The sequence below is a fragment of the Mytilus californianus genome, unplaced genomic scaffold (assembly GCF_021869535.1).
Source record: "Mytilus californianus isolate M0D057914Y unplaced genomic scaffold, xbMytCali1.0.p SCAF_4, whole genome shotgun sequence".
Lineage (NCBI taxonomy): Eukaryota > Metazoa > Mollusca > Bivalvia > Mytilida > Mytilidae > Mytilus > Mytilus californianus.
Window position 1 is genome coordinate 8,782,283 of NW_026262690.1, and position 12,561 is coordinate 8,794,843.

The window sequence follows — 12,561 nt, forward strand, 5'->3', positions numbered from 1 at the left end:
GTGGTGACTGGGAGTAATCCTAACACATCTCCTAGTGTTTATAATGTAATGGGAGAGGTGACTTAGAGTTATCCTACTACATCTCCTTATGTTTATAATGTAATGAGAGTGGTGACTGGGAGTCATCCTACCACATCTCCTAGTGTTTATAATGTAATGGGAGTGGTGACTTGGAGTTATCCTATTACATCTCCTTATGTTTATAATGTAATGAGAGTGGTGACTGGGAGTAACCCTACCACATCTAATGTTTATAATGTAATGAGAGTGGTGACTGGGAGTAATCCTACCACATCTTCTAGTGTTTATAATGTATTGAGAGTGGTGACTGGGAGTAATCCTACCACATCTAATGTTTATAATGTAATGAGAGTGGTGACTGGGAGTAGTCCTACCCCATCTAATGTTTATAATGTAATGAGAGTGATGACTGGGAGTAATCCTACCACATCTCCTAGTGTTTATAATGTAATGAGAGTGGTGACTTGGAGTAATCCTACCACATCTCCTAGTGTTTATAATGTAATGAGAGTGGTGACTGGGAGTAATCCTATCACATCCCCTAATGTTTATAATGTAATGAGAGTGGTGACTGGCATTTATCTTTGAGCAAGATGTAATACATAAAATAAACAATCCATTTCCTTTTCTCCTCTAATTTTTTCTTCTTTAATTTTCATCAATTGGCCAACAGTTGAGCATTATGGTAGCACATATTTCCCGCTGAGACTCTATATAAAATAATGTATATTTCCTCTCTTAAACTGTTTACCCGACATGAACCTTAACTGGCCCGGATACTGTATGCAGTGTTTACTGTATAAATCCTATAAAATAGAAAGCAATGCTATCTGAAACGCAATTTGTCACAAGTCATATTATCTTGAACAATTAATGTGTTGATATGCAAAGTGAATGATGATGGTTCTTCATTAGGTATATAATTAACTTTGTAAGTTACTCCTAATCTCTGTTTTTTCGATTAACCTTGTATACTCAGCTCTATTTAAAGCCATATTGAACTCCATCTGATTATTTTTGAGTAATTTTTACCTTAATTTTCAGTCCCCTTTAAGAAAAAAGTAAAATAACAAAAATGCGGAACTCCAAGGAAAATTCAAAACGGAAAATCCTTTATCAAATGGCAAAATCAAAAGCTCAAACACTTTTGGCTTTAACTACTTTTTAACAATTGTTAGTTTTTCAATTTACAAAGCGTATTACGTATCTAATAAAAAGACAAAAAATGTCAATGTTTTTTTTTTCAATTTTCCTTAAAGAATTCAAAAAAGAGTAAGTGTGACAATTCAGAATAATATTTTAGTAACCATTAGAAAACATTTGAACAATGAGGGATATTATTGAATATATCTTTGATATAATCTGAATTATACAACTCATTACTGCCCTGGGTAATAAGTGGAATGTAACAGGGAACACCAGGAGGAGCTTGGACTTGTGAAGGATATTGTAACAAGCCAGTAATTGTAATAAATATTCATGTTGTTAAAAAAAAAAAGCTCAAACACATCAAACAAATGGAAAACAACTGTTGAAGGAATTTAAATAGTCAAAAGTTTTTTTTCATGAGTTTTACCCTCACAATCACAGACCAGGAGAGCAAAAGTGTAAAATGTATAGTTACAATCTTTGTCGTAATGTGTATGTCTGATCGCATGATCTTTGAGGACACACGAGAAGTAAGCATGCTTCTAATGAGCAACAATACCACCAACACATAGAATATCAGCAACAACAAACTTCCCAAACAGCAGCAGTATTAGCAGCAGCAAGATTTCGTGTGTTCAAACATCCTTTTACCATGATCGTGTCCGGTACCACCTCTTGCGTAAAGACGTATTTCATGAAAAATATGCTACAACAGATACGATTGGAGTGTAGTCCTAGTTCAAAAAGTATCATCTGGTTGTACAAATGTGGCAACCCCTAAAAAAGGAAATACAACGAACAGTGGTTTCTCGCGTTAAATGTATTCGTGGAATCTATATATCGACCTCGAGAGTGATTACTTTTTCGATCCCAAAATTCGAATCATTATCTCGTGTCGACGTCAGCATAAGACTCCAGAATTAATGATTTGTTTACGGAAAGAAATCACCAAGGAGATTTATCGGTAGCCGTTTCAAATCAGAACTTGCTCTTTAGCAAAGACCCTTCACAGAGATGAAACTGTCATTGTCTCGTTCTCTTTAACGAAATTCTCATTTTCCCGCATCGGGTCCGCCCAAATTTTTCGATTCCTTTTAAAAATGTACTCGTCGTTAATGGAACGCAATAAAGTCTTGTCAGCAACCTAATTCAACCCGGGGGTTCAGATACCTATGGAGTGTGGTGCATTTGTTACGTCAAATTGAGGTGTCGGGGACTCAAGATGGACTGACTTGCAATTGATTATGTATGATAGCAAACTCGTTGCTATATTTGGTTTAGAAAAATATCAATAAAAAAAATAATGGAAAATTTTAAAAAAAAGTCTTATATCACCTACACGTAGCAGGTCTTAAGTCCTGAACAAGATCTAACGTCTGGAAGTGTGAGAGAGATTTTAAAGTATTCCAGATAAAAGTAGTTCGTCTATGAATAAAGTATTGGTATTCGCGTACCGAGTTCCGGTTTATGGGGTGTCATTTTGGTTAGAAAATACTACTAATATTATATTATATTTTATATAATATTCAAATTCCAAAACACACCCCTGGTACCCAGACCGGAGTTTAAACTAGAATGGGTACTTTGGGATCTCGGTTGGTCAAAGTTGCCCCCGACTTTGAACTTGGGACCAATCTGCTGACATCTCTTCGGTTTGTCTTTTCCCGCCGAGTAGAACGGTAGTTATCTCCGAGTGCTTTGGCTTCCTCCTGCATAATAACAGACTTCCAGCTGTCCTAACACTCCCTTTGCGTTTGGGGTGCGGATTGTCCTTGTTAATATTGTTGAAAATACGTTAGTCACATCTCCATTAATCCCGATAGGGAGTGTACACAAATCACACTGTACCCTCGCAGCTCTCGAGGGGTCCTCCGAATAACGGAGGAATCTACCCGTACATACATTATTGTCTTGCAAGAAAATAATTCGACCTCGTTTGTTCCATACGTATGCTACCTTTAATTCTACACTAAGTTGGAGATGTACTCAAAAGGAAATGCATGTCAAAATATTGGAAAGTGAAATAAGGGGCACCAGACAAATCAAATCAATGTGTTGACTGATTCGACCCACAAAAAATCTTGTACAGGTTAAATTTGTTTTAATCGATGACATGAACTCAAAATGACCTAGAATCGTCATTATATTTTTGTGCATTCTTGTCTGTCTATCTATATTTATATCGGGTCACATGACCGTCGGCATTCTTCCGAAGTCATATCGATGGTTAATTATATTGCGTCTAGTCCTATAACAAACACGAAATGCATGTTGATTGTAGCTTTGTTCTGAGATAATTACTTCTATCCACGGCCTTTGCTCTGATATAATCACTTTTAGACACGGTTTTGTTCCGATATCATTACACCTATGTACGGCTTCCATTTTGATATTACTGCAATGTTCGGTATTTCTTCTGATAAAATTACTCTCATGCACGGCTTTTGTTACGATAGATTTACTCTTCTACTCGATTTTTTCTGATATTATTACTTCTAGTTACGACTTTAGTTCTGATATAATATCTCCTACATGTAGATACAGCTTTTGTGTTGATATAACAAGACCTCAACCCCACACTCGCAATGCAAGTATCGGCAAACAGGAATCGGCAAACAGGAAGCATATAACACCATTCTGAAGAGAACATTGTGAGAAAAATGTGGTGAAAAAGTTAAGTTCATTCAATATATTGAATCATTCAAAGTATCAGCAAACATAAAGTATTTGTCTCCCAGGCCTAAAATGTCTACATACGTTACAAGTCATCACTGTCAACCTGCTGACCCAAAAATAAACTCCTTCTGTTCAATAGTACCTGAAAAATGAGTGACGGTAGTAATTACTAATATTGGACGATCGGCCGGACAAACGAATAGAAATGGTTAATGCAGTATCGCCCCACGTTTAGTATTTGGTTGTAATTACTCCTAGCACAGCTTTTATTCTGTTCTCCTATCCTACTTTCGGATTTGTCTGGTACTGGATATTTTTATATCTTTTTTACAGCTTCTTCTCCAGAGATATTTGCGACTGGAATCTTCATGTAATTTTTACAGCTGGCTTTCGAGGGACACATGTCAATGGAATTATTATGTCTTTTTATGTACTTTTGAAATTTGTCTAACACTACAATCTTCTACTATTTTTACAGCCCTCTTTCCAGAAACATCCGACTCGGGAATCTTTATATTCTTTTATAGCTCCCTTTCGAGAGATATCTGACAATGGAAACTTCATCTCTTTTTTGTCAATCATCCACATCCAAGGCTTGGTCATATTTCAAACGAAATATGGATTCAAAAATTGAGAAATGTAAATTTAGTGTATACTGGATATTCCAATAACATATAGTTAAGGGATAACATGGCGGACTGAACAAGGAAAGGCACAGAGCACTCCCAATATTTTTAAGTTTTAGCACCAACAATCACGTTTTATTTAGGTATTTTACTGTATAGTGGCACCTTTTTTACCAAAATTAGTGTTTTACAGACTTTTTATTCTTAAACAAACATTTTAAGATGAACTTGAGTCAGTTTTTATTCCGCCGTGCATGAGTGATTTTTACAGCACATGTATATAGCAGCACATAGACATTGGACCTTTTAAATTATTCGATCTTAGCGTATTTTATTAACATTAAATACCGAAAGAACCTCCTACATAGACGTACTATAGAAAACCTGATTTTAGTGTTTTAGAAACTTTTTAAAGTGTTATCATTTAGTTTGAACTTTTACCGGAAGTGATCTATTCAAGATGGCGACCTCCATAGTTCAGTCAAGGCCAAGTAGAAAAATAACTCCGAGAGAGCTTTATACTCCTAGCAAATCTGAAATTCTAATGAAATATAAACTAAATGAGAAAAATGCTTTGGTAAAAAAGATCGAAGCTGCTGAAAGAGAACACAATGTGGATATTCAACTGAAAAGAGGTACGTTAGTTATGACTTTCACACCAGGGGCATATGAGCTATACAAGCAGGCCATCTATAAATTCTATGATAATAGCAATACAAAAACATATAGTAAAACTTTTAAGACTAGCAAAACTAATAACAGATTATTAGAAAAGGCTATTGTTGAAGAGTCCCTCTCCATCAAAGAGAAAGGAAATGCTAATAGTGAAAAGCGGCAACATTTTAGAATTAATATGTTCAACACAACAAGTAAAATGGACGTTAACGGCAGGTTATATCAAAACTTTATATGTTATGACCTTCCAGAAATTTTAGAAACTGTGAATCAAAAGGAGGTGAAATTGGTGAATGAAAAAATATTAGAAATCTGTCTGACAGTTCTAGCAAATCAGCCTAAACCAACAACCCAAACCTCTAACATGGTAAAATATAATTCAAATAAAAATCAGAGTGATGAAATACACAAGTGTACAAACAGCCCAGAGACTATAGATAAACATTCAAACATGTACATGTCTCCAAGGAACATCTTGAAGTCAATTGAAAATCCACCAAAAACTATTGTATATCCTAATGAATCTAGAAATAGAAAGGACAGTGTAGATCATAATATTTGTCCCATTTGTGAACTTGAAGTAACTGATAGCGATTCAATAGAATGTAACGCCTGCGACATGTGGCTACACAAATACTGTACTGTCTTATCTGATGAGCTTTTTGATTTACATACTAATGATATTGATATGCTATACACATGCCATCTCTGTACCCTACTTGATCAAGATGACTGTGCAACTGCAATTCAAGATGAATATCATAGAAGTTTGGTATATTTTGATCTTGAAACAGACAGAGAAGGTGTCATGACACCATCTATAACACAGCCGATAGGAAATGATATACGTGAAGACCCCACTGAAAATATAAGCGCGGCTGATAGAAACAGATACACCACAAGGACATCTTCAACTATAGAAGTCAAATATATACAAGGAATCTGCTTACCTCCGTCTTCACAAGAAAGGATTAACGAACAGTCTGAGAATAGGACAAAATATCCGAGCAAAACGGGGAAAATTACTACAGGCTCGAAATATCTAGCTACATATAGCCAAGAAATATCACATAGTGAAGAAACACCGGAAAAAACAATATTCATTAGAGACAAAAAAGAATCAAGTGCCTCAGAGGTAAATCAAAGCTATGACCAAAACTTATCAAAAGCAAAAACAAAGAGAAATAAGAAGATTGTTTATACTGAAACAGATGAGCAGTTATCAGCCCATAAAGCCCGCATCATTATGCTGGAGGAGCAAAACCGAGATTATGAAAACACGATCACACTTCTCCAGAGAAAACTCAATAGTAACAACATTGCCAGTGAGAGTACAGTGTATGAACAGAACGAACAAACAAATACTCTGAATAACAGACTTAGTCAATTTGAAGCTACAATCAAATCCCAACTAGACATACTGAAGATAGAAATGCAGCATAAATTCACTATCCACGAACTAAATATGAAACATCACCTAGAAGTAAGTGAACTGAAGGCAAAGATGGATCGTATGACACAACAGGGAACCAGCACAGTGCCATATGTACCACAACTACAATCAAATGTATCGGAAACACCTGATTATCATCAGCCGTTAACAACAGCACCACCTGTTTATCATCAGCCGTTAACAACAGCACCACCTGTTTATCATCAGCCGTTAACAACAACACCACCTGTTTTACATCGGCCAATAACAACAGCACTGCCTGTCTTTCATCAGCCCTTTACAACGGCACCACCAAAACTATACCATCCAACTACAACACAATTTGCTCATATAGTACATCCTCATAATGTGGCACACTCGATAAATATTAAAGCAGGAAATTATCAGACAACTGCTCTAATGAAAAGCCATCAGCATGCAAAGGCTTCATACCAACTGCAGGAATCTCGTAACCAACATTTATACAGCCAACAAAATAGCCGTCAGTATGCTAACCAGGCCGTAATTTTCCAAAATCCGATATTGTCTAGCCAGCAACCCCATAATACAAACCAACCTTTTCAACCAAGGCAACATATATTGAGTGATCAGAAACTCATACAGAATCATAAGAGACAAAATTGTAAAAAGCCTATAGTACGACAAGATATAGCTGGCCAGTCGCCAATACCTGAAAAATGCCAAAACGTAGACAATTTAGCTACATGTAATACTACTGTATCAAAAAACAGGGATAATGAGCCGAATAAAGACAATATTCCTACAGGAAATAGTGCTAATGTAACAAACTTGGATTGTGGTAGTCAAAATCTAGTCAAAGAACCAATATTGAGTACTGAGGATAGAGAACAACATCATTTTTTAGAGCACGGCCGGGCCTCGACACAGAAGGCCATACACGCCAATTTACAATAGGAACTCTTAATGTGCAGAATGCTCTATCAAATCAACTCTACCTTGTAAATGTGTTAAAAAAATGTGACATACTATTTGTACAAGAACATTGGCTATATTCATGTGATAAACATAAACTACAAGGAGTAAATGATACACATATATGTGAAGCAAAATCCGTAGATGATGATTTAGATACAGAAATATTTGTAAGAAATAGAGGTTTTGGTGGCACTGCTGTCTATTGGAGAAAAGATATTGATAGAGTTGTGAGATTTACATCTGATGGTAATGACCGTATAGTTGTTTTAACTTTTAACATTTCAAATAACCCATTATGTCTAATTGGTGTTTACATGCCGTCTCATAATAAACATGGAGATGAACTTTATATTGACATTCTCTCACAAATAGAAGAGATAATAGAAAAGTACCATCATATTGGGTACCAAGTTATGTTATGTGGAGACATGAATGCTTCCCTCTTAAGGGATGATAGACCAAGAGATAAACGCTTTAAATGCTTTATTGAAAACAATGGCTTGTGTTTAACAGATAATTATCCAAAGGCACCAACATTTTATCATCATAATGGAGTGATGTCTTCACAGATCGATTATATCATACACAAAGATTGTGATGTCAACTTTATATATACAGTTAAGATAGAAGATAGAAATCCTCTGAATGTATCAGATCATACGCTTCTAATAGCAATAATACCTGGAATCATAAAGGGCTCGCAGAGTAGTCTTGGTAAAAAACAAATTATTAAAAGGCCAAACTGGGCAAGATGTGACAAGGAGAAATATCAGGAAGCAATCAGAGAATCTGTGACAAATATAGACACTGTCAACCTAGATAATGCGTCTAGTGAAATCTCAAAACTAGTAGACTTACTTCATAGTGCTGGTAGAAAATCTATACCTAACTACAGGGAAACAATCACAGTAAAGACAGTTGGAAGGGGGATCTGGAATAAAGAAATAAGCAATGCATCAAAACTGTCAAAGTTGGCTTTTTTTGAATGGAAAAATGATAAGTTGGATGATTGCAAGTATAAAGGAATGAATAAGGCATGTAAAGTACTGAGAAGTGCACAAAGACGTGCACATGCTTCGAAAAGAAATACGCTAACTGAGAAAATTATGCAGGCATCTCAAAATGACTCTAAGCTGTTCCACAAACTTGTGAAGGGCCAAAGAAAATGTAACAACATTTTAACTGATACTATGGTATTTAATGGTATTGAGGAATCAGATCCAGAGCTAATGATGAGTGGATGGAAAGACTATTTCGAAAATCTATACAAACTTGACAATTCCAACAGTCATCAAAACTTTAGTACAAAAAAACTTAAGAGTGATAGAGGTACAAAACAAAATAATAGAAGAACTGGAAACAGAAAGAAATATAGAAATTGACAATACTAATGTCTTAGAAGTGCAGGAAGTAGTTAAGGCACTTAAAACTGGAAAAAGTCCTGGTCCTGATGGACTTTCAGCAGCGCATTTCAAACTAATGCCGGAAGAACTTTTAACGTACATAGTGCATATAGTGAACCTTATATTTAAGGATAAAGATCTGCCACAAGAAACAAAAGAAGGAGTAGTTTCTCCGGTACACAAGAGTGGGAAAGATAAATTACATCCAGAGAATTATAGAGGTATTACAGTAACCAATACCTTTTCTACCCTAATAGAAGGTATTTTAAAAAACAGGTTAGAATCCGAACTACTGAAAATTCAAAGTAAGCTACAAAGAGGCTTCACTGAAAAAACATCGTCATTAAAAACTGCCTTTATCGTATCTGCTGCTGCAGATTTTTACAAAGAGATTCTAGAAGAACTCATATTACTTACATTAGATGCTCAAAAGGCTTTCGATAAACTACATCACGAAATCCTCTTTAACAAAATGTACATTGTGGGAAATATGTGGTTATTGCTAAGAAATATGTACAGGAATGTAACAATTAAAGTTAAGTGGAACAATAGCATTTCAGATAAATTTACACATGAAATAGGTGTTAGACAAGGTGCAAAGTTATCGACTGTTCTATATAAACGCTATAACAACAACATCTTAGAGGCATTAGAAAGGTCAAACATAGGTGCACGAATAGGCAACATTAATGTTGTCGCTCCAACTTGTGCGGATGACATTGCCATACTGGCCAGCAAGGAGCATGAGGTTCAGGCTCTACTAAAATCTACAAAATCTGAAATTGTGCCGTTAACAAAAGTTCAACAAGAACTAAATGTTTATCTAGGAACCAATAAAATTGACGAAAAGAAAGAGGTTAAACATCTTGGTCTTATAAGAACTATAAAGAATAAAGTAAATATAGAAGACCGGTTAAAAGTTGCCCGACGTACTATATATGCTATGCTTGGTCCTGGACTGAGTGCCAGAAAGGGAATGTCGCCAATGGTTACAGCAAAACTCTGGCAAACTTACGCCTTGCCAAGGAGTCTGTATGGCATTGAGGTCCTAAACTACACAAAATCTGACATCACAAAATTGGAGAGACTCCAACTCCAAATATGCAGACAGATACAGGGACTACCAAAAAGAGTTGCTAGTGCTGCCAACTACAGTTTACTAGGTATAGAACCAATACAGTCAACTGTGGACCGACTGCTACTCACATTTTTTGGAGGCATAATTCAAGACAACACCAGCATAGAATACAGAATTATAGAAAGGCAACTTATAATGTGAAAACAAAATGCTAATACATTCATTAGTAGATTAGAAACTGCTTTATCAAAATACAAACTACCAAAAGCTCATGAACTGTTATTAGTTAAACCAACTAGGGAAAAATGGAAAACAACTGTCAAGTGTGCCATTCAGCAATATTGGGCAGAGAAATGGGAGATAGAAAAATCTGAAAAATCTACAATGAAATACATTAATATTAAAACAAGGCCAATTGGAAATCCTCATCAAATATGGAAGTTCACCTCAAATAATACTTTAGAAGTAAAAAAAGCAGAAATAAAAGCAAAGCTCATAACTAGGACTTATACACTTCAAATAGACCGTGCCAAGTTTAGCAGAAATGTGGAGCAGGATATGTGCCTATTGTGCAATTCAGCTACGGAAGATACAGAACACTTTATGCTAGAATGCAATGCACTGAAAACCGAAAGAGATAAACATTTAACAACACTAAAATCATACGTGATCAACAACATAGGCAACGAGATATTTGATAAAATTGTGGATGAAGGACTCATGGTGCAGTTTATTATGGACTCATCATCTGAAAGGATCAAGCAAATAGTTAACAGCAAACATCAAAATATCAGAGACATTGAGAATATCACACGAACATTATGCTATGGTCTACATACAAAACGGACAACCCTGATGAATAAGAGTTAAACTATTCTTTATGAACTATATCAGTCTATCAAGTGAAAGTAGGAGTTTCTTGGTTTATGGTGTTACTGTACAGGTATTGATATTTTAAAAAGTTTAAATGTACAACTGTAAATAATGTACATATTTAATACTAACCTAAATAAATCCCATTGGGAGTGACCCTTAGAAAGGGTGAACCTACCAGACAGGTAACAGGTAACAGGTATAGACATGAATAATACAGAATTATCAAGAAAAGGGTGTCACGATTGACACCAAACATCGCATCAAATATTAACCATGCATTTGTACAGTACTGCAGACATTGTTTTTGAACTATTACCGGTTAACATTGTTGTATATTACCCTCTCTTTTCCCTCCAGCTCAATTTCTAGATACTAGTGAGTTTAGGATGGAACTTCAAATATATCAACTATACATCTAGGGTGAGCTTCGGTACATTCGACAATAAAGCTAGCTTCTGTTATGAAATCATGTATGAACGAGTCATAACTAGTCCTTGAGGCTACATATATATACAATTTTTAAAGTAAGGTGACAGGTACCTGCCCATAAATATGCCTATAGATGTAACCTTCAATACAAATTCCTAGCCACTCACAACTCTGTTTCGGTTCCTTATCTGCAAACCCTATTAGATTTTATTCTGTTTTTATGAACACATTGGACTCTAAATTGAACTCCTTGCTATCAGCAAGTATGATTAGTGTCAGATTTTGTGAAGTGACATGCCAGTTCCTCTGCAAATGTTCAATCATCTTTCTTTTAATTAGCACGAAGGACTGTGTTTTTTATATGACCTTTGTATGTAATGTTTAGTATGATATACTAGTAATTAGCACGAATGACTGTGTTGTTTATAGGACCTTTGTAATATTTAGTATGATATATTAGTAATTAGCACGAAGGACTGTTGTTTATATGACCTTTGTATGTAATGTTTAGTATGATATACTAGTAATTAGCACGAAGGACTGTGTTGTTTATAGGACCTTTGTATGTAATATTTAGTATGATATACTAGTAATCAGTTTTGAATATTCAGTCCTGAAGTACAAAAGTAAGTTCTTAGAGTTAGGACTTTAGATTCTCCTGAAGTGCAAACGTGTGTTCTTAAGAGTTATGACATTAGATTTGCATAGTAAATTGTACACCATATAACACGAACCTTCACCATCACCAACAGTGCAGCCTATCATCCTTATGCAAACAATCATGTGTAGATGTGCCTGGAAACAAACTGTTACATAACTGTTAGTTGGCCATTGTGGAGGAAAATCAATATTTTAAATTTCAAGGCATTTAAATAATGAGATTTAGGATATTCCAATCAAATTACAATCCTTTTCGATATTAAAGCAAATAAAACTATATTTTGACTATATCTTGAAAAAACTAAAGAATATGAAAGCAATGAAAAAACCCAAAATTGTTCACTATGATTTCAACTAGCCAATCCGTCATGCAGTAAGTTAAACTAATCTGGTCTCACTCTGTGACAATAAAGGCATCTGCCTTTAAAACAGCACAATTTTTCATACTACTTTTGCAAATGGAAACATTGCACATTGTGGATGTAATTTAGTAGTTGTATTTCAGTATCAAGCCATTCAATAGAAATGCTTCTTCAGGAACAAAATCAGTCTTAACTGAAAGTTTAGGCAAGGTATCAT